At 40.3% G+C, this 21,794-nt stretch overlaps 1 protein-coding gene across 1 annotated transcript in view; it reads left to right on the top strand.

The window, feature by feature from the left end:
• The window catches only part of Il33 (interleukin 33), a 191,090-nt gene that overhangs the window by 13,182 nt on the left and 156,114 nt on the right, over nucleotides 1–21,794 (top strand). The window contains exon 2 of the mRNA XM_045139113.1: nucleotides 10,224–10,284. The gene's annotated coding sequence lies outside the window, so the exon portion shown is untranslated. The remainder of the gene's footprint in view (nucleotides 1–10,223; nucleotides 10,285–21,794) is intronic.

Below are 21,794 nucleotides of genomic sequence, written 5' to 3'. Positions count from 1 at the left end.
GTTTATATATTTTGCTTTTACGTTTTTTTTTTGTTTTGTTTTGTTTTTTACTTTTTATTTATTTATTTTTTAGTTTTCTTGCAAGCTTGGCTCAGAAGTTCCAAATTTTCATCATTTTTAGGTGATAATTCATGATTAGATTTTCAATGAAGGATCCTAACAAGGTCACTGACATTTGAGATCTAGCATAGATTGAATAAATGGTCTCAGTTCTTCATCTTTTTCTATATCCAATCTCTACTGTTGCAAGTTCTTCCTTTAAAGCAGGGTTTTTCAACTTGAGCACAAATGACCTTTGGGCTGTATGACTCTTTTCCATGGAGAGGGTGTCCTTAAAAAATAGTAGGAAACTTAGCAAATCCCCAGCTTCTGTTTGGTAGGTATTAGTATCATTTCTTACTATCCCTATGATGATAACCAAAATACCTCCTGATATTGTCAGTGTACTCCTGTGAGAGACCACCTCTGACTGAAAAGCACTGCTCCAAAGGTAGGTAGTTTTCTCAAGGACTTTAGTCACAACCAATGTGTCTTTCTCAGATCAAGGAGGAGCTTGAGATTGGTACATCCAGTGAAGATTTTTCCATGGTTCCTCTTACACCACCATGAGAAAAATGTCTGGACAGGGCTATTCCCTTGTTCTGGGCCCTAGAACCCGCACATGGAGCATGGCCCTGTCAGCTGATCCAAAGAAGTGTGGATGTGGCTGCCCCAGCTCCTGCAGTCTGAAGTAGAGTTGCTTCATCTCAACTCAGAGGCTTGATAAATGGGTGCAGTTTGTGTCATGGAGATGTTCTGGGGGTTTGTTATGCAGCAAAAGCAGACCCCTTCACCAAAACAAAGTATACCCAACTCTAACTGCATTGAACTGGTTTTTCCAGTTGCTTCTTTGGTCTCCCTTATTTCTTCCTTCATTCCCTGATGGTAGCTTAAACCCTCTGCATCCAATACGCCTCTGGCTGGGTGCTGTGGTGCACACCTTTAATCCCAGCACTTGGAAGGCAGAGGTAGAAGGATTGCTGTGGGCTCAAGGCCAGCCTGAGACTACATAGTGAATACTAGGTCAGCCTGAGCTAGAGCAAGACCCTACCTCATTTAAAAACAAAACAAAACAAAAAAAAAAAAGATGCCTCTACTTCATATCAAATGAATCCACCAACCTTATCTACCTGCAACCACCTGACAATCTATTTAAAGTTAATTTAGGTGATGAATAAATTTGAATTGTCTTTTTCATTATTCAGTTTTATAGGGGTTATGCCTATACCCTGTATATAAACCCTTTGATAAATGAATTGTGAATATTTTCTCCTGATTCTGTTTTGGATTCTTCAAATACTGTCTCCAGATAAGTCAAACATTTAAATTTTGGTGAATCTAATGTATCTTTCTTTATGGTTAGTATCTTTATGTATGTATCTGTTCATATGTGAGAGTGTGGGCATGTGTATAGAAGTCAAAGGATAACTTTGGGTGTCACTTCTCACCTTCCACCTTGTTTGAAGCAGTACCTCTCATTGTTCCCTGCACCAGCATGGCCCATGTGGAGGTATTGGTAACCACTGTGGGGTCATGGATGCACCTACAAGTTCAAGTTGGAAGGACAGTGCCCCAAAGAAAGCCTATGCACAATGTGGATCTTACATTCTTTCTTCTCTCTTTTCTATCATGTACCCTGAGTCTTGGAGGGCATGATAGAAATCACCTTTAGTGTTGAGTTTTGTGCTTTAATGAGTTTTGAGACTCTTTAGTGTCTACTGCTCTTTAGTGTCTCCATAGAGAAGGTTCTCTGGCCAGTAGTGAGAGTAGCACTCCTATTCAATCTGCCACTGGCAGAGATGACTCACCAAGTGCTCAGCCTTGGACTTTCTCTTATTTTGGTGAGTCTTGGGTCTCCCTGGTATTCACCTCCATCTATGAAAAGAAGGTGGGCTGGAGAGATGGCTTAGTGGTTAAGATGTTTGCCTTCAAAGCCAAAGTTCCCAGGTTCAATTCCTCAGGACCCACGTAAGCCAGATGCATAAGATGGCACATATATCTGGAGTTTATCTGCAGCACTGGAGGCCCTGACACACCAATTCATTCTCTCTATATGCCTCTCTCAAAATAAAATAAAATGTTTATTAAAAAAGGAAGGTTTTCTAACCAAAAGTGAGATCTATATTAGTCAAGTGGCATAAATATATACATTTAGAAGCCTTTAATATATGTGTGTGTATGTGTGTGTGTGTGTGTGTGTGTGTGTATTTGGTTTTTCGAGGTAGGATTTCACTCTAGCCCAGCCTGACCTGGAATTCATTATAGTCTCAGAATGGCCTCAAACTCATGGCAATTCTCCTACCTGTGCCTCCCAAGTTCTGGGATTAAAGGCATGGGTCACCACACCTGGCTTTAAAAATATTTTTTATGTGTGTGCCTTGTGTGTGTCAGGTGGGGGAAAGTAGGGTAGGGTCTCATACCATTGCAAACAAATGCCAGATATATGCTCCACCTTTTTGTGTCTGGCTTTATGCAGGTGCTGGAGAGAATCAAACCCAGACTGACATGCTTTGCAAGCAAGCAAGCACCTTTAACTGCTGAGTCATCTCCCCAATCATTAGGTTTTTTGATGAGCATAACATGTCCTTTTAGCCAAAGAACAATAGAAGTGATGCAGGATTTTGGGGTTCAGGAGAAGTCTCCCAGAATTTGTGTACCCCACATTTTGGGTTCTGTCCTACCTTAATAAAGAATTAATACAGAAGGACTCAAAAAGGATAAATTATGAATTATTAAGTTTATTTGGGGGAAAATCATAAATTGTGGGGTTTATTTAAGGGAGACTTGGGTCTAGGAAGCGAGGCTAAACACATGGGAAGTAGGAAAAAATGCTCTCATGTGGAAACACAACATGGTCCATGAGATCCATTTAAGAGAAACTGAGTTTTGGAGGTTTTTTTTTTTTTTTTTTTTTTTTTTTTGAGGGAAAGCGGAGTAGAACTACAAGCATGAGGAGGATAGAACCTGGATGATATGTGGCTAGGGAGACTTAGAAAGAATACAAACCTTCTCAATGTACATCTTTCTGCCCCTTGATTTAATATACATCTCACTTTTGGTTAGAAAGCTTTCTTTTCATAGAGGTGAATACCAGGGAGACACAAGACTCACCAAAATAACAATGTGCTTTTCTTTTTTTCTTTTTTTACAATGTGCTTTTCTAATGAGGGAAAATATCAAAGCAGAAGAGAAATTGAGGTTTGGGGGAAAAACCTGAAATAAAGCAACAAGCATGTGGAGGATAGAGCTTAGATATATAGGTAGAGAGACTTAGAAAGAATACACATGGCATCTGCCATGTGCTTTCCTGAAGAGGGAAAATATCAAAGCAGAGGCCAAGAAATTCTGAGGAGAAATGAGTAACTGAGTTACACTCAAGATTACCCCAAGTGTAGAATGTGTGTGCCAGGGCCTCTACGCACTGCAAATAAATTCCAGAGGCATGTGCCACTTTATGCATCTGGCTTATGCTGTGTACTGAGAAATTGAACCTGAGTGTTTAGGTTTCACAGGCAAGCCCCTTAACGACTAAACCATCTCTCCAGCCTCAAACCTTTGTTTTTCAAAAAGGGATTCTACTCCCCTATAGTAAGCCAAAAGTGTAAGCAATAGTCTTTTTACTGAAACTAGTCAAGTTGCTAGATGTTTTCATACAATTCTAGGTGCTCTAAAAATTTCAAGATCCTCAGAAACTCAAGAAGATTAAGGTGGCCCTTGGGCTTCTGTTTTGTCTGAAACATTCTTGAGAGATGTTCTATTGTCATAGGCCATAGAACTCTGAGGAATCAAAGACAAAGAAGGAAATCCATTCTAGAGCAATGTTTTAATGGCAGGGTGAATGCAAAGGGAAGAACAATGCAATTTGATACTTTACTCCTGTTTTTTTTTTTTCTTTTTTTTCTGAATTCCTGAAGCTAACAAAGCATGAAATGTATGATAAAGACTCTTTTGTTTTTGTAGAGGATTAGGGTGCCAAGTGCATATCTTCTTTGTTTAGTTTGGGCCATGAACAAAGGAAATACTATAGATTTCTGTGACTAAGGATAGCTATGACTTCTTCATAGCACTGAGTAGTCCCGGATCTTTTAATAGTGGGATAGACTACCCTGACAGACTATATTAGTCTTACCTTCCCAGGGCATTATTCCTTTCTCAACCAGCCCTCTTTATTTACTACTAAATAGCTAACCCTATGTAAATGTCCCTAATCCCCATTTATTCTGCCCAGACCTTTGCTCCTTCTTCTCTTTCTAAACAGCATGGTTAGTTATTTATAGCAGATTTGTTCTGTTACCATAACTTCCTGACCCATAGTTTCCTCCTTGACAGAGCTAGCTTCCAGAAAATGTACTACATGGCTATGCAACATTGCAACTAGTCATTTTATAGGCAGAAAATAAATGGGAGAATAATTCTTTTAATAATCAAGCTCATGAGCTGGGCATGGTGGTTTATACCTTTCATTCTACCATTCACAAGGATAATGTAGGAGGATCACCATGAGTTCAAAACCAGCCTGGGTTGCAGGGTGAGTTCCAGGTCAGCCTGTGTGAGAGTGAGCACCTGCCTCAAACAAACAATCCCCTCAAAATCAAGCCCAGTGTGGTAAGTAGTGCATGTCTATCAATTCCCAGTACTCCCCAGGCTGAAGTAAGAGGATCACAGAGAGCTCCTGGCTAACACAAGAAGAAGGATTAAAAAAAAAAAAGAAATCAACACAATTACAATTCTATAGAAAATCTGGCAAAGAACAGCTTGATGCCCAAAGGGTCAACTTTCAGAAGGGAAAATGGGAGCAAAGATATGGCTTTAAAAACCCAAGACAGGAAAAGTAGGCTATCTTATGAAGGTGGGATGTATAACGAAAAATAGTGACAACTGTAGCATTTGGGGGTCTTAGAACATTCTCTGATTAGTTGTAATGTTGTATAGTCTTATAGTACAAGTTGGATTTTATGAAACTTTAATGATCTAGGATCTGTTTATAACAGCAAATTTAGAAAATTAGTAGCAATTCAAATGATCCTACTTCACAATGTACAAATGAATTCCACTTAGTCAAGGGACCATTTATTTCCCTATGCTTATGCAGGTTTGCTAAATTTTTCAATTAATTTCAGTTTTCCTTATTACCTATGTAAGAGTGTGTATGGGTCTTTGAATTTTCCTTTGAACAACTAACTGATTACTTGGCAAAAAAGTTCAAGTCTTTTGGCACATGTTCCCTTTTTATTTGTAAGAGAGTCATGATTCTGCCTTTAAAAATATCTAAATGTTCTTTGATAGACATTTACCTATATAGATAAAAAATAATTCAGGAAATGTAACAATAGTCTTGCCCCTATTACTGGAGCCAGCAGAATTGATGGTAAAAGGCAGGTTCTCCGTTTGACTGTGGGAGCTTCATCCCCATTTTAACTTGGTGCCTGAACCCGCGGAAGTGGTACTCAAGAAGCCAAGCTTTGGGGTGTACTGAGACACCTACCCCTCAATAAAGTTGTTATTCAAAAATTGAGCTTCCTGCCCTCAAGCAAGATGTCATCACATTTATTTCTAAACCTGTGAGAATTGTAGCATTAGTTATCCCCTCTGTTCCCGTGTGAGAAGTCAGCCAATCCTTGCAGGGATTTCAGAACAAAATACACTGAAATAAAGACATCCGTTCCTTCCGCTTTACTAAAATCATGAAAGATAATCAGCTTCATAGCATTTTACGTTCTGAGCTCACATCCTTTTCAGCTGACAGACTCATCAAACCCAAGCTCCTGACATGCAAGTCCAGTCTCTGTTCTTTCACTTTGTTCTTCTTCCCCTCCACCCAGCCACAGCCACAATTCCATCAAGCTTCCCCAAGCCTCAGTCTTCACCCTGAGCATGAAAAGGGACCACTCACCTGACTCCACGTTCAAGGGTTTAGTCCTCAACTACTCGGCTGCCATCCATTCTTTTATTCCTGCTGCTTCCTACTTTCTTCCTTCCTTTCTTTTTTCTTTTTTTTTAATTAATTAATTAATTTATTTATTTGAGAGCGACAGACACAGAGAGAAAGACAGATAGAGGGAGACAGAGAGAATGGGTGCTCCAGGGCTTCCAGCCTCTGCAAACGAACTCCAGATGCGTGCGCCCCCTTGTGCATCTGGCTAACGTGGGACCTGGGGAACCGAGCCTCGAACCGGGGTCCTTAGGCTTCACAGGCAAGTGCTTAACCGCTAAGCCATCTCTCCAGCCCCCTTTCTTTTTTCTTGTCCGAAATAGGGTCTTATTCTAGCTCAGGCTGACCTGGAATTCACTATGTAGTTTCAGGGTGGCCTCGAACTCTCAGCCATCCTCCTACCTCTGCCTCCCTAGTGCTGGGATCAAAGGGGTGTGCCACCATGCCCGGCTGCTTCCTACTTTCTGATTCTGTTGGCTGTTGACTGCCATTTTTTTTTCTCCTCAACACTTGACTACCATTTTAACTTTTTTAAGAAAAATTGATACTGGATACTATTTTTTTAATTTGTTACTTTTTCTTAGCAATTATGATTCTTTTCTTTGCCTGTATTACTTTAAACCAGTCTTGAATATTCTCATTTAGTTTAGGCCTAAAATATCCTCTCCTTACTCCTGTATGCAGTGGTAAAGCTTTGTACTACCTCCCTCAGGGCTTCATTAGAAAGTGCTCATTTCCTTGTATTTCTGAAGAGCCAATGTGCTTTATAAAGATAAGGTACCAAATGATTTGAATATCAATGATGTTAAGGCCCTAACAGGACGATATTTAGCTGCCAAGAGTTCTCTAGTAGAAGTGATGGCTCAGATTTTCTGTTCCTTGCTCAGCACACTCTGCTTCGGGAGTTTTATTCCTACTGGCTCAGTCTTCTCTTGGACCCATAGCCTCCCTCCTCATTCATCACTTATCAATTAGGACAGTGGTTCCTCAGCAGTCTGCATTTGCTTTCTGTTGCCATAACAGAATAATGGGGTCCAGCTTACATACCTCATGGTTTTGGAGGCTGGAAGTCCAGGACTGGGAGGTTTTTGGGGGAGTGGGGGAGGGTCTTGTGCAGCATGGTAACAGGGTAGGAAAGTAGAAGGACAGATGGGTGCTTGAGGAAGAGAAAACACGAGGAGGAGTCTTTATAATAACTTCTCACAGTAATTCAGTACTGCAAGAGCTGCATTAATTCATTCATAAGGGCGCTGGTGCTATCATGTAATCATCTTTCTACCTTGTTAGACCAGGGACCAAATTCCAAGTTTGAGACATGTCAAACTATATTCAAACCATAGTACTTTGTTATGATAAAATCATTCTCAACCATTCTCAATCTATACTATCTGCACAGAGTCAATATTTTCTCTTGATTCCATCCACATAGTATGACTCCTCAAGTTACTCAGCATTATTATTTTTTGTCTTCTCAGCAACATTAGCAAGTCCCCAAAACTTTCCCTTCCAAGATCCCCATCAAGTTGTCCTGGCCTCAAATCTTTGGTGTAAGCTAAACCTTTCTTCTGTTGGCTCTGCATTATTCCCCTCTGTGTTCAACTTAACATAGAGTTCACATGCTCATTACTCCTTCCTTATGTTCATAGTCTGGCTTTCCACTCCCTCAAGGTGGAGATAGTTACATAAAGATTACCTCTGTTCCCTTTATGTTCATAAATTCTCAGTGAGCCCTATTGCCCTCAGAGACATTTTTTTTTTTTCTCAAAGGAAGTGCCAGGGAGTCTCAGTCATTAAATATATATATATATATATATAGAGAGAGAGAGAGAGAGGCTCAAATAACTTTGGATAATATTGAGTTAAACAAAATGATCAAGTTTCTTCATTTAGACTTTCAGAGCTTGTGATATGCTATTCATTATGAGTTTCTAAAAGGGAGTCTGGGCTCCAAGCTATCACTGTATTATTATCTCACTCTGTATTCATGTTTCAGCCTCAATGAGGAACAATCATTGTAGTTTCTAGAAGCAAGGTACAAGTAACATAAAAACCCAAAGCAAAGCCTTCATATTCCAAAATTTTTAAAATTTCTTATTTATTTATTTATTTGAGATGTGGGGGTAGAGAGAGAATGGGCCACTGCAAATGAGCTCCAGGCGCATGCTCTACCTTGTGCATCTGGCTTATGTGGGTCCTGGGGAATCAAACTGAGGTACTTTTTCTTTGCAGGCAAGTACCTTAACCGCTAAGCCATTTCGCAAGCCCCCATGTTCCAAAATTTTTATCAGAGGAGGAAACAAGAAAATGGGATCTTTGGATAGGGTCACTTGGTTGATGATAGGACTTTTAGCCATTTGACTAAAACAGTTTCAAAAATCTGAGCCTGCAGGTTCTGACAGTTTATAACACCAATTTTAAGCCCACTCCCAGCATTTTGACTTTCAAATCCAATGGATACTTTTTACTTCTGCCTTACTTGCTTCCCTGTGATGCCTGACACTCTGTCTTGGAACTTTTTCTTTGTTACTTGCATGACCCATTCTTCTCACCTTTTATCTTTGTGACTGCTTTTTCTCACTTTTTCCTTTTTCTTTCTTTTCTTTTTCTTTTTTTAAAGAGAGAGAGAGAATGGGTGCACCAGGACCTCCAGTCACTGCAAACAAACTCCAGATGCATATGCTACTTTGTGCATCTGGCTTTCATGGATACTGGGGAAATGAACCTTGATCCTTAGGTTTTGGAGCCAAGTGACTTAACTACTAAGTCATCTTTCCAGCCCTATTTTAGTTTTGTGAGGTAGGGTCTCATTCTAGCCCAGTAGCACCAGGAGTTCACTATGTAGTCTCAGGGTGGCTTCAAACATGCAGCAATCCTTCTACCTCTGCCTCCCGAGTGCTGGGACTAAAGGTATGCACCACCATGCCTAGCTTTTTCTCGCCTTTCTTTTTGTAACGTTCATATTTTTCCTTCTGGAACAATATTATTCCTAGGGAGTCCATCTTGGTCAAGAAATGATACCTACAGTTGTCTTATATCCTCCACACACAAGTGCACTCACTCACATATGCATCATATACACACAAATGTGCACATGTGTGTATGTGCGCACACACACACACACACACACACACACAGAAAAACCACTTTGAACAGTTTTGCATCAGTCATTGTTAGCATATGTTCATATTTTTCTTATATAAATATCCAGGAGTATAATGGCTGAGTCATATGGTAAGCATATCTCAAACCTTTAATACATTGCTACAGTTGGCTGTAGTAATTGTCCTTTTTACATTTGACCAGTGTATGAGATTTTCAGCTGTTCTATACATTCATCAATACTTGGTATTGTCTGTTAACAAGGAGAACCCTAAGTAAACTCTCTAAGCTTATTTGTTCTTAGCTGACTTAGAGAGCACCAATACTGTTAATAGTACCCATAGCCTATCAAACAACAATAGCATTGCCAGGTATGGCATACCTTTCAGTGAGTTGTTGGTCAGGGACGCCTCTGAGGCCTTAAAAATAAAGCAGGCAGCCAGATGTGGTGGCGCACGCCTTTAATCCCAGCACTCGGGAGGCAGAGGTAGGAGGATCACCATGAGTTCAAAGCTACCCTGAGACTACATAGTGAATTCCAGGTCAGCTTGGGCTAGAGTGAGACCTTAGCGCAAAATAATAAATTAATTAAAAAAAAAAAAAGTAGGCTATTGCAGTCAGTGGCTTCTGGCTGCCTACCAGGACTGAGAGGTAAGATCGCATTGCTGAAGACACCACACCTGATGGTACAGGACATTGAAAATCAAGTTGGAGTTGAGACAGAAGCTTCTCTCCTGCTGGCTAGTTTTCATGGAGCCAGAAGGTATGATGCAGGCTGCTGGTAGAGAAAAGCCAGCAACAACAACCACCCAGCAGTGAATCCTGCATTCTACAATACTGATCTACCAGGCAAGATGCAACCTCTAGTGCAAAAATTGTATGAAGGTTACATGGGTAATCAGCCAACAGCTTTATGATTAGCTTTGAGGTCTGCTCCATGGAAGGGAGTGAATGTCTCATACTGAAAACCAGGTCAAAAGCCCAGGGCTGGGGAGAATGTTGGCTCCAAGGAAGAACGTACTATTGCTATATTGATAAATGAATTATGTTGCCAAACTGTCTTCTAAATATTTATCTTCCTGCTCACAGATCAGTTTTGCCCCAGACTCTGTTAGACAAGCTTTCTTTCTTTCTTTTTTTTTTTTTCTTTTAGGCAGTGGGATATAGCCAATGCAGAGAATCATCACTGCTCAAATTCTGAACATAAGTGACTGGTGAGTGCTCGGCTTAAATAAGACATATATGTCATCCCTTCCAGGGCTTAGGAGACATCATGGAAGGTGGAAAGAATCTAAGTGGAGGATGGGGGGGAGCACTGTGGAACGCTGGGTGCCAAACATGACAAGGACACAACACTCATGAACTCATGCCAAATGTTACCTGTCCAAGACCTGCACATGATGGGATCAGTTAACATTCTGGTACAGACAGGGGAGGCTTTGGAGCCACTCTCCTCCCTAATGTGCTGATTTCAGTTACAAGTTGTTGGGGAGGGATGTCATCCTCTTCTGTGGTGTAGCCTCTGGTAATAGGGAGGGTAATGTGGGACACATATAATCAAAATATAAATCTAGGAATGCTGGTACACTCCCTCCAGTCCCAACACTTGGAGATTGAAGTAGAAGAATTTCCCTGAGCACAAGGCCATCCTGGAGTTACAGAGTAAATTCCAGGTAAGCCTGGGCTAGAATGAGACCCTATCTGAAATACAAGAGTAAATATACAGGGCTGGGGATATGGCTCAGTTGTTAAGGGTGCTTGCTTGCAAAGCCTGCTGATTTGGGTTTGATTCCCCAGTACCCACATAAATCCAGATGCACAAAGTGGCATATGTATCTGCAGTTTGTTTTCAGTGGCAAGAGGTCCTGGCATACCCGTGTTCTCTCTCTCTCTTTTAAATCCTTTAAGAAGGTAATACATGCATAGACATATGAAAATGTAAAGAAAACAAGTAAAAAATAACAGCACTAATTTTGGAAGTCATACTGTAGGATATTACATTATTAGTTTCCCACTAGCTTTGCTGTAGATAACACCTTTGCAGTATAGGTTATGAGGATAAAAGTTGCCTTGGCTACTTTTCAGGGACTTGACAACCACTTTTACTGATAACAGTGACTCTTCACTTGTGCTTGAAGATGTCTGATGGCTTACTGGGGGGACAAAAAGACTTGGCAACTCTTGGTTCATATTGTGCTCATCTCCTTTGGTGCCTTAATCTTTAGCTAAGATTCTATTCTTTATTTTTTATTTTTTTAATTTTCACAATTTTTATTAACATTTTCCATAATTATAAAAAAGTATCCCATGGTAATACTTCTCCCCCTGCACTTTCCCCTTTGAAATTCCATTCTTCATCATATTACCTCCCCATCTCAATCATTGCACAGAATTTTTTTATTTTTAATATTTAATTAATTTGAGAGAGAGAGTATGAAAGAGAAAGAGGCAGACATACAGAGAGAGACTGGGCATGCCAGGTTCTCTAGCCATTGCAAACGAACTTCAAATTGTATGCACCACCTTATGCATCTGACTTTATGTGGGTACTGGGGAATCAAACCAGAACCCTTGGGCTTTGTAGGTAAGTGTCTTAATTGCTGAGCCATCTCTCCAGCCCCTATAAGCTGAACTTAAATTACTCTTGTCAGATATTCTCTTTTGTGTATCTTCATATGGTCTTCTTGTTAAAAGTAAAAGCCACAAATTAGTGAAACCATGTGTAGGCAGAAACCATGAGTAAGGTGAAATAATAGGTTGCATGAGTTATGTAACAGCATAAGGATGAGACATTTCTCTGCTGAAGATACTTGGCTTCATTTTCCCGTTTCATCATTTGTATTTCTAATGTATCACTTGTGATAATCTGAGTTGGTTATGGGCTTTATGTCTTCAAAGTAATTAACTGGAATGTCTTCCTCAAGACTATTTCTTCATACTTATGTTCACTGCCCTCATCAGATTAAGCCTTCATTACCATTGACTCATTGACTAGAATAATAATTGGGGCTTCTTGGTTTTTTCTCTTCCATCATGTAGTATTTTAAAATTTTCTGTTAAAAAATATATTTATGTACATATATGCATATATGTGTGAGTTTGTATCATGTATTTATGTAGGGGTGTATGAGTCACATGTATAGAGATCAGAAGACAATGTTGGGGTGTTTCTCCTCTTTTTCCACCTTCTTTTGAGACAGGGTCTCCCTTACGCCTGTTGCTTGCAAGGTTCCAGAATCTCCTGGTTCTACCTCCTGTTGTCATGGGTGCATTGGGATTACAGGTTCATGATCCTGTTTGTGTCCAGCTTCATGTGGGAACTGAGAATCAAACTCAGGCTGGGAGGCTTGTAAGCAAGTGCTTTTAACTATTGAGAAATATCCACAGCCCCTAATACTAGTTTTTTTGAGCTCCCACATTTTCCAAAATGACTGTGCTGCTTTGCATTGCCAGCAACATCCCACATGTGTGCCCACACTTACTGTCTTTTATCTTTTTGATGAAAACCAGTATAACAGGTATGCAGTGATACTCATTGTGGCTTCAGTTTGCATTTACATGATGATTAGAGATGTTGAGTATTTTTCATGAATCTCTTGGTCATTTGTCATCTTGTAAGAATTGTTTATTCTAGTCCTCTATTCATATTTAATAGGATTATTTATTTTCTTATTACTGAGAGTTTGAATTCTTTGCACATGTTGGACATTAACCAGTTACCTGGTATGTGATTTACAGTTTCTCCTCCTAATCTGAACTGTCTCTTTATTCATTTTCTCCTTAGGGATTCAGAAGCTTTTCAGCATGATACAATCCTGTTTGTCTATATTTGCTTTCATTATGTGTGCTTTTGGGCTCATAACCAAGAAACCTCTATTCATACCAATTTTAGGAGCTTATCCCATGTTTTTCTAGTAGTCTTAAAGTCTTGTGTCTCACAAGTAAATCTTTAATCCATTACAAACTGATTCTTACATAAGGGGTGAGTGAAGGGTCTATTTTCATCTTTGCATGTGAATATTGTTTTCCCAACACCATCTGTGGAAGAGATTATCCCCTACTTGTTGTGTATTCTTAGTAGTTTTACCAAAATCAATTGACCATGCATGCATAGGTTTAAGTTCCTTTCTCAATTCCACTAAATTACTTTGATCCATTTCTTCTCATGAAGGTAACTTACAGCTCTTTCCCACCTGCATCCCAGGATCCTCCTAAATACATTCTCTGCATTAATCTATGTATGACTAAGTAAATCATGATACACCCATACAATATAAAACTGAGCAGCCTTTAAAAAGAATGGTGTAGGTTTTCATGTGCTACATAGAAAGCTTTCTAGGATACTTATTTTAATACAAGTTGTAAACTACTGAACACTATGCATGGTATTGTCCTTTTAGACAACATTTATAAAATATAAATAGTATATGAAATGTCATAATCTAGACATGTCTGTTAGTTTCATAAAGATTTTAGAGAACATGGTTATCCGTAGGAAGAAGTACTCAGCACCTGGAATGGCTGAGGCAGAAGTGTTGAGGCTTCCTAACTTTCTTTTATGGAAGCATTTAAAAATGCACAAAGTAAGACAGATAATTCCTTACTTCCTTGTCCTCCAGCTTCAAAAATGATCAACTCAAGAACAACTTTGTTTTGTTGATAACTTCACCTTCTCTACTTATTCCACTATCAGATTATTTCAAAGCAAATTTCAAATAATCTATAAACTCATCAGTGACTCCCTCACTGAATCTCTGACAGTACTGTCCCATAAAACTTTGCAGGGATGGGCTGGAGAGATGGCTTAGTGGTTAAGCACTTGCCTGTGAAGCCTAAGGAGCCCGTTCCAGGCTCAACTCCCCAGAACCCACGTTAGCCAGATGCACAAGGGGGCACATGCATCTGGAATTTGTTTGCAGTGGCTGGAGGCCTTGGCATGCCCATTCTCATTTTTATTTATTTATTTATTTATTTATTTATTTATTTATTTATTTGAGAGTGACAGACAGACAGAAAGACAGATAGAGGGAGAGAGAGAGAGAATGGGCGCGCCAGGGCTTCCAGCCTCTGCAAACGAACTCCAGATGCATGCGCCCCCTTGTGCATCTGGCTAACGTGGGACCTGGGGAACCGAGCCTCGAACCGGAGTCCTTAGGCTTCACAGGCAAGTGCTTAACCGCTAAGGCATCTCTCCAGCCCCCATGCCCATTCTCTATCTATCTTTATCTGCCTCTTTCTCTGTCTGTCTGTCACTCTCAAATAAATAAATAAATAATTTTTAGAAAAAATAACTTTGCAGGGATGGAAACATCTTATATATACAGTCTAATATAATAACCAGTAATTCAAAGTGGTTTTTGAGCATTTGAAATGTAGCTGATGTGACCCAGGAACTAAATTTCTTAACCTTTTCAGACTCAATTGATTTAAATCCAAATTTAAACAGCCACCACATGGGCTTAGTTGCTACTCTAATGGGCAGCGCAGCTATTAGATATAGAACTCTTTACAACCAAAACTGAGGAGCTGGAGAGACAGCTCAGTGGCTAAGGGTACTTACTTGAAAAACCTAGGAGCCTGGGTTTGATTGCCCAGTACCCACATAGAGCCAGATGCACAAATGCATTTGGCACATGCATTTGGAATTCATTTCCAGTGGCAAGAGGCCCTAGTCCACCCATATTCTCATTCTCATTCTGCAGATAAGTAAAAACATTAAAAAAAAAAAAAAAACCCTGCAATTGGGCTGGAGGGATGGCTTAGCAATTAAGGCATTTGCATGCAAAACCAAAGGACCCAGGTTCATTTCCCCAGGACCCACGTTAGCCAGATGTACAAAAGGGCCAATGTGTCTGGAGTTTGTTTGCAGTGGCTGGAGGCCCTGGTGCACCCATATTCTCTCTCTCCCCCTCTTTCTCTGTCAAATAAATATTTAAAAACCTGAAATATATTATTTCTAAATATATATTTTTTAATTTTTTAATTAATTTATTTATTTGAGAGCAACAGACACAGAGAGAAAGACAGATAGAGGGAGAGAGAGAATGGGCGCGCCAGGGCTTCCAGCCTCTGCAAACAAACTCCAGACGCATGCGCCCCCTTGTGCATCTGGCTAACGTGGGACCTGGGGAACCGAGCCTCGAACCGGGGTCCTTAGGCTTCACAGGCAAGCACTTAACCGCTAGGCCATCTCTCCAGCCCTATTTCTAAAATTTATTATTCACTTCATATCAAAATTTCAAATATAATGCTAAAAATTCTTAAATATAGCACATGTTTTAAAATGTCTTATTGATAATTTTCATTCACATGTATATTGTATTATGTGTCTTTTTATCATTAATATGACTAAATCCACATACTTTATGATTAGGTTGAGAGGTTTCCTAAATTCTTTAATATAGCAATGTGTGTATGCATGTGCACATATACACAACCAGGACCTCTTGCTGCTGCAAATTCCTGTCTGGCTTTATGTGAGTAGCTGGAGAATTTGACCCAGACTGGTAGGCTTTTCAAGCAAGTGTCTTTAACCACTGAGCAATCTCCCCAGGTCCCTAATGTAGCAATTTGATAAGGGTTTATTAAGTTTCATTTTATAAAAATCTGTAGCCTTTTGATTTTAGAGAAAGAGAGAGAGAGAATTGGTATGCCAGGGCCTCAGCCACTGCCATAGAACTCCAGACACTTGTGCCACCTAGTGGGTGTGTGTGACCTTGTGCTTGCCTCACTTTTGTGTGTCTTGCTAATGTGGGATCTGGACAGTTGCATATGGGTCCTTAGGCTTCGCAGGCAAGCGCCTTAACCAGCAAGCTATCTCTCCAGCCCTATAGGTATATTTTAAACTGTATGAAACTATGGATATACCAGTGGGAGGTGTTGTATATCATCAAGATACGTGTGAATGGTAGAATTATATTCCAAAATTTGTTCCTATTAAAGAATGTTTACTTTCCCCTTTGTTTGTGTGTGTGTTGTGTGTAGTGTATTGGGTGGTATGGTGTAGTGTGTGTGTGTGTGTGTGTGTGTGTGTGTGTGTGTGTGTGTGTGTGTGTGATATGTGCTGTATGCAATGTGTGTGTGCAGATGCACACATACTATGCATGTGGGTAGAGGCCAGAGGAGAATATTGAGTGTTCTTATCACTGCCACTGTGTATTTCTTTCTTTAGATAGGGGTTTCTCCTTCAGCCTGGAGTTGCTATCTGTTAGCAATCCCCAGAGATTCTCCAGTTACTGCCTGCTGCAAATTGGGGTTACAGATATGCCTGGCCCAGATTTTTTACATGGGTTCTGGTGAGTAAAACTTGGTGGTCTTCATCTTGAGAGGCCCTCATGCTTAAGCAGCAAGTACCCTTAACTGCTGAGCTAACTCTCTATCCCTTCCCCATAGGGCCTCATATGGCCCAGGCTGGCCTTCAACTTGCACTGAAGCTGAGAATGGCCTTGAACTCCTGATTCTTTTGTCTCCCAGCATGCACTGCCATACCTGACTATCCATTTCTTCTTCATTTTTTATTATTAACTTATTATAATTATTTAGGGAAGTACAAAATCAGGAGAAGGAAAATAGATACACCCACATGGTCTGAGAGCCCATGTGGTGGGCCTGGAAGAAACATAAAAAAGGAGTTAGAGAGGAATAACATAAAGTACGAAGAGCTCCTGGTGTGGAGGGCAGAAGGGGGTAAAGAGCCCATGTGGGAGTAAAGGAGGTCTGCCCTCATCTCAACCCAGGAGGGAAACTTACAAGAACCTTGCAGTTTAGGAGCTGGCCATGAGAGCTTGCCCTCCTCTGGTAAACATATTTATAACTTTATGGTGGTGGGCCCCACCTTCTGGCTCAGGTGAGCCAGAGAGACAGCTGATTGGTCTGGGCTAGAGGCTGCCTCAGGAAGAGGCTCTCTATGATGCCAAGTTCTAGGGGCTAAAATTGACCAACCACAATGTCAGGATTAAATTTAAATTCTAGGAAAGAGGACCTTCCTCCCAGGAGAGGTTCAGGTTATTTGTGTAAAAACAGATCTAGGAGAGAGAGAAGTCAGATCATACTTTGATCTCTAGGAAAGTGGAAACTACAAAATAGCCGAAAGACATTTCTGCTTTTTACTTTCATGGGCCTAGTCACCCTAAAACTACCCAACAAAGCTACCCCACTCCCACTCATTCCCCCCTCTTGAGAAGACACTCTAACTACTGTTAGAGGAGAGAGGATGATGGCTGACTGGTCAGTCTTTAAGTGCTTTCAGCAGAATGCACATGCAGACTAATTGCAGTTAGAGTATCTCCCAGAGTGGGGACTATCTAAGGGACCCCAAAAGTTTATTGGTGAAATGAGGAAAGACAGTTCTGGAAAAAATATGTTGGGGAGAAAGAATAAAAGCAAGGAATTAAGGCACACTGGGGGACTTTAGGGTTTCCATTCTTGCAGACTTCCAGGCTGTGGAGAGCGCGGGAGGGAGCCCAGGGGGGTGGGGTCATATGGCCTCAGGACCATGAGTATGGGCTGACTGAGCTCCTCTCCCAGAACTGGTCACCAAAAGGCATAGTCGTGTCTGACATGGCCTGAGTCTGCTCCTGCAGAGTTTGTAAAGCAGATGAGCTATTAGCAGTGTTATTAGGAATATATGCACGTATATTTAACCTTGACAATGGCAAATATACTGTATTTTGTATAATAGTCTCCATTTGAACCTCAATATTCAGAAGGGAGATTTCCACAGCTGTGTGATTTAAAGCCTTTGGGTTTTTAATGTTATATGACAACTTTTAAGCCTATAGATGGAGTATGAACAAACAAAATAATCATACCATTGAAAAGTGTTCTTAGCCTATTGGTGCTTTAAGACTAATAAATTGGTTGGGCACTCTAAGGGTTTTATTTATTGATTGATTGATTTTTGGCTGTTTCCCTTGTATCTAAGAAATCTCAGTGTATACTTTGAAAATCCATCCTGGGGTAGCCAGGACCAAAGGTTGGTACCACAGAGCCACTGGGTGCCATTTGGGCCTGCACAGCATATTTTTGGTCTCAGGGCTTATTTAGTAGCAAACCATTTTTTATGGTTGAATTATAATGATGTTTTGGCATAAGTTAGAAGGGACTCACCATTGTTCCCAGTATAAGAAAGTCTTTTGACCTAAGTGACCTTTGGTCAGACACAAACACACACAATACTTTCACAGGCAGGCAGTGGAGTGAAGTCTGAGGCTGGCACTCAAGGCAAAGCCTACCTCAAAATGAGGAAGGGGAAGGGAAATGGCAGGAAATAGTGTAGAGGAGAAACAACTTATTTCATAAGTCTTGTTTCAGGCTAGTTTCCCGAAGTACTAATTATGCTTAAGAGAAAGCAAATTGGCAAGAAATAATCTTTTCTGGGAAGTGTCATAAGAGATTACAAATTATTATATCATAGTATTGGCCCTCAGATCTGTCCCATCCATGTTAATGTAAAATTATTCATAAGATCATGTTCACTTAAGATCACAGACAAACTCAAGATGTGCAATAAACCATAGATAAAGAAATTTTTATTTCTTCTGTTGTCAGACAGGACCAGATTTCCCGTAGCACCAGCGGGGGTGGGAACTGACAATGACTTACTCATCCGGCCCCTGTCACTTCCATCTCATTTCCATTTTTTATTTTCAGTGTTCTTAACATTGATACTTCATCAGTTTTCTATTTATCTTCTTCAACATGCTAGACATATTTATCTCCATCAATACCCATATCTAAATCAATATTATTTTTCCTCAGAGGAGATATTTTGAGGGCTTCTTTATATGGTAAGGAGAATTATAGAAATATTAGAAAATTATATAAAAAGATGGCTCTCTCCTGCTAAGCAGGTATTTGATTGCTCTTAAATTTCCACAGTTTTATGTTCTGAAAGCTGTTTTTCTGATCAGAGGCAATATACTTTTGAAAAGGGGAAAAGGAACTAGATGAATGAAGAGGACAGTTAGTTAGGAACTTCTGTTATGTGCTCAGCAAATGTCAATTCATAGAGCATGACTGTACTTCTTTCCTAGAATTGAGGTGCAGGAGTGAGATTCCTTGGTGTTATGCTCAGGGGTCCCACAGATGCCAGATAGTGGTTTTTGTTTTGTTTTTCGAGGTAGGGTCTCACTCTGGCTCACCTGGAATTCACTATGGAGTCTCAGGGTGGCCTCAAACTCATGGCGATCCTCCTACCTCTGCCTCCCGAGTGCTGGGATTAAAGGCGTGTGCCACCACGCCCGGCTCAGATAGTGGTTTTTAAAGGAAAGAGAAAATCTGAAGCCAGAGGGACTGGGTTTTAATCTTCACTCTGATACTACTCTGTGCCCCAGAGCAAGTTAAACTGTTTAATAGTTGTGAGCTCCAGTAGGCTAATCTCTGTAATAGGTATATGAGTTTCTACTGCTGTATTGTCAGAAGAAAGATGCACGAGACAGTACCTGGAAGAGAGAAAGTACTTCACAGAAGTTTCCTGACCCTATTTTTTCCCTTTCCCATTTCCTGTATGATCAGATTAGTTTGAATTTTTCTGCTCCTATGAACTCACAGAGACATGTTTTATGATTATAAGAATACAGTGATGAGTAGAATAAAAATTTGGGTACAGAGAAATTCCAGACTTACATGCATGAATACTGTTCATGCTCACATGCATGAATATCTCCCCAAACTCCATCAAAAGGAAAAGAACTACCAAGATTTTTCTGGATTTGAACTTCTGAGTTAGGACTTGTTTTTCAGTATCTAAAGAATAATTGAAAATGTTATTTTGAATATAGAATGCTACTTAGAAATGGCTTTTTTTTGTGTGTGTATTCATTATTTTAGAAAATATACCTGGGATGGTTGTTATAAGCCTAAAAGTAAATACATTTGAATATTTAAAGCTGTCTTTAAAATGGAGTTTTACATATTGTAACAGGAGACAGAAACCACACTGTTTACTAAAGCAGAGGGAATTTAATGAAATGTTAATAACTAGGTAACTGAAGACTTAGAAACCAAAACAAAAGTATAAAAACATACCATGTGAGTGGCAACTGCCTGAAGCAGCTACCACCTCAGGGGCTAGGGAAGCAAAGGCCAAGATTATTAAGTCTTAGAAACCTAGAGAAAGGGCCCCATAGATGTGAAACTCAGATTCTACAGTAGGGATGTGGTAGGGCTGGGAATAGAGCTCAATGGTAGTGCTTGCTGAGCAGGGGCCAGGGCAAAAATTCAATCCCGGGCTGGAGAGATGGCTTAGCGGTCAAGTGCTTGCCTGTGAAGCCTAAAGACACCGGTTTGAGGCTCCATTCTCCAAGACCCACGTTAGCCAGATGCACAAGGGGGCACATGCATCTGGAGTTCGTTTGCAGTGGCTGGATGCCCTGGCGTGCCCATTCTCTCTCTCTCTCTCTCTCAAATAAATTTTTTAAAATATTGTAAACTTTGAAAAAAAATTCAATCCCTAGTACTGTCAATTAAAAAAAAAAAAGATGTGTCTTGATTGAGTTGATGTCATAGGGCTGGAATAAGTAGCCCCAGGGACCAAAAGCTTTAAGGATAGTCACTTGACTCCCCAGCACATCTGAGGTGCACAGCAGCATGAAGCTGGTTTGTGAATAGTAGGGGAACTACAGATCGAATTCTGCGGTTGTGCCATCACTACCAACCTCGCTGAGTAACCTGACAGCCCATGAGGACAGACAGAAAAGGACATGTTCTTCCCCTCCAAGCTGGTTTGGAGGGATCACAGTAACCTAAGATAAACATGTGTTTTGACAATGATAAGTTTTCTTTTGGTAAATACTTTTCAGGTGGTGAATGGTCTGTGGAATTTGTCAGTTTCTTTAGAGGAACAAGTCTCCCTCTACTGACAGCCTAGCAAGGGCAGCTGGCAATGCTGAAATGGGGATTCCAGAGTCCCAGGGCCAGGTCAAGAGGTGTGGCTGAGCTCCAAATATTCAATTAAAAGCTCATTTGAAAACGGACCTTTATATGCAAAGGCAAGATATATGAGGAATTGATTTTTTTTCCTCCCTTTTGTTCCCAAATCCTCACTCAAAACTATGAGGTTTTTTTTTTTCACAATATAATGGGAAATATGATTCAGCATTTTCTCCTCACTTTGCCAAGATGCCAGTAGCTCTAAGGCCACACCTGCATTTTGCAGACTGGTAAACGTGCCATACTTGTGGTGGCTTAGAATTGCTTTTGTACTTTGTCAAGTGATGCCATTATGTGCTTCCCACAAAATCTTATTAAGAAAGTGAAGTTTTTTGTGTTTTTTTCAAGGTAGGGTCTCACTCTAGCTCAGCTGACCTGGAATTCACTATGTAGTCTCAGGGTGGCCTCGAACTCTCAGTGATCCTCCTACCTCTGCCTCCCGAGTGTTGGGATTAAAGGTGTGTGCTACCAAACCCAGTTTAAGAAAGTGAATGTTTTAACTACTGAAACTCAAGGGAAAAAAATAAGCTCAGAGAAAGGAGTAACTCTTAATTTTTTTTTTTTTTTGTAGAACCTCTCTGTTAAAACATAGTAGAAATGACAGAAGAATATTGTGTGTGTGTGTGTGTGTGTGTGTTACTTATTTATTTGAAAGAGAGAGAGAGAATGGGTGTGCCAGGGCCTCCAGTCACTGCAAATGAACTCCAGATACATGTGCCCCCTTTTGCATCTGGCTTACATGGGTCCTGGAGAGTCAAACTGGGATCCTTTGGCTTTGCAGGCAAATGCCATA

Source organism: Jaculus jaculus, chromosome 1 (genome assembly GCF_020740685.1).
Source record: "Jaculus jaculus isolate mJacJac1 chromosome 1, mJacJac1.mat.Y.cur, whole genome shotgun sequence".
Taxonomy (NCBI): Eukaryota; Metazoa; Chordata; class Mammalia; order Rodentia; family Dipodidae; genus Jaculus; species Jaculus jaculus.
Note: the sequence above shows the minus strand (reverse complement) of the source record. Positions and strands in the feature narration are given on the sequence as shown.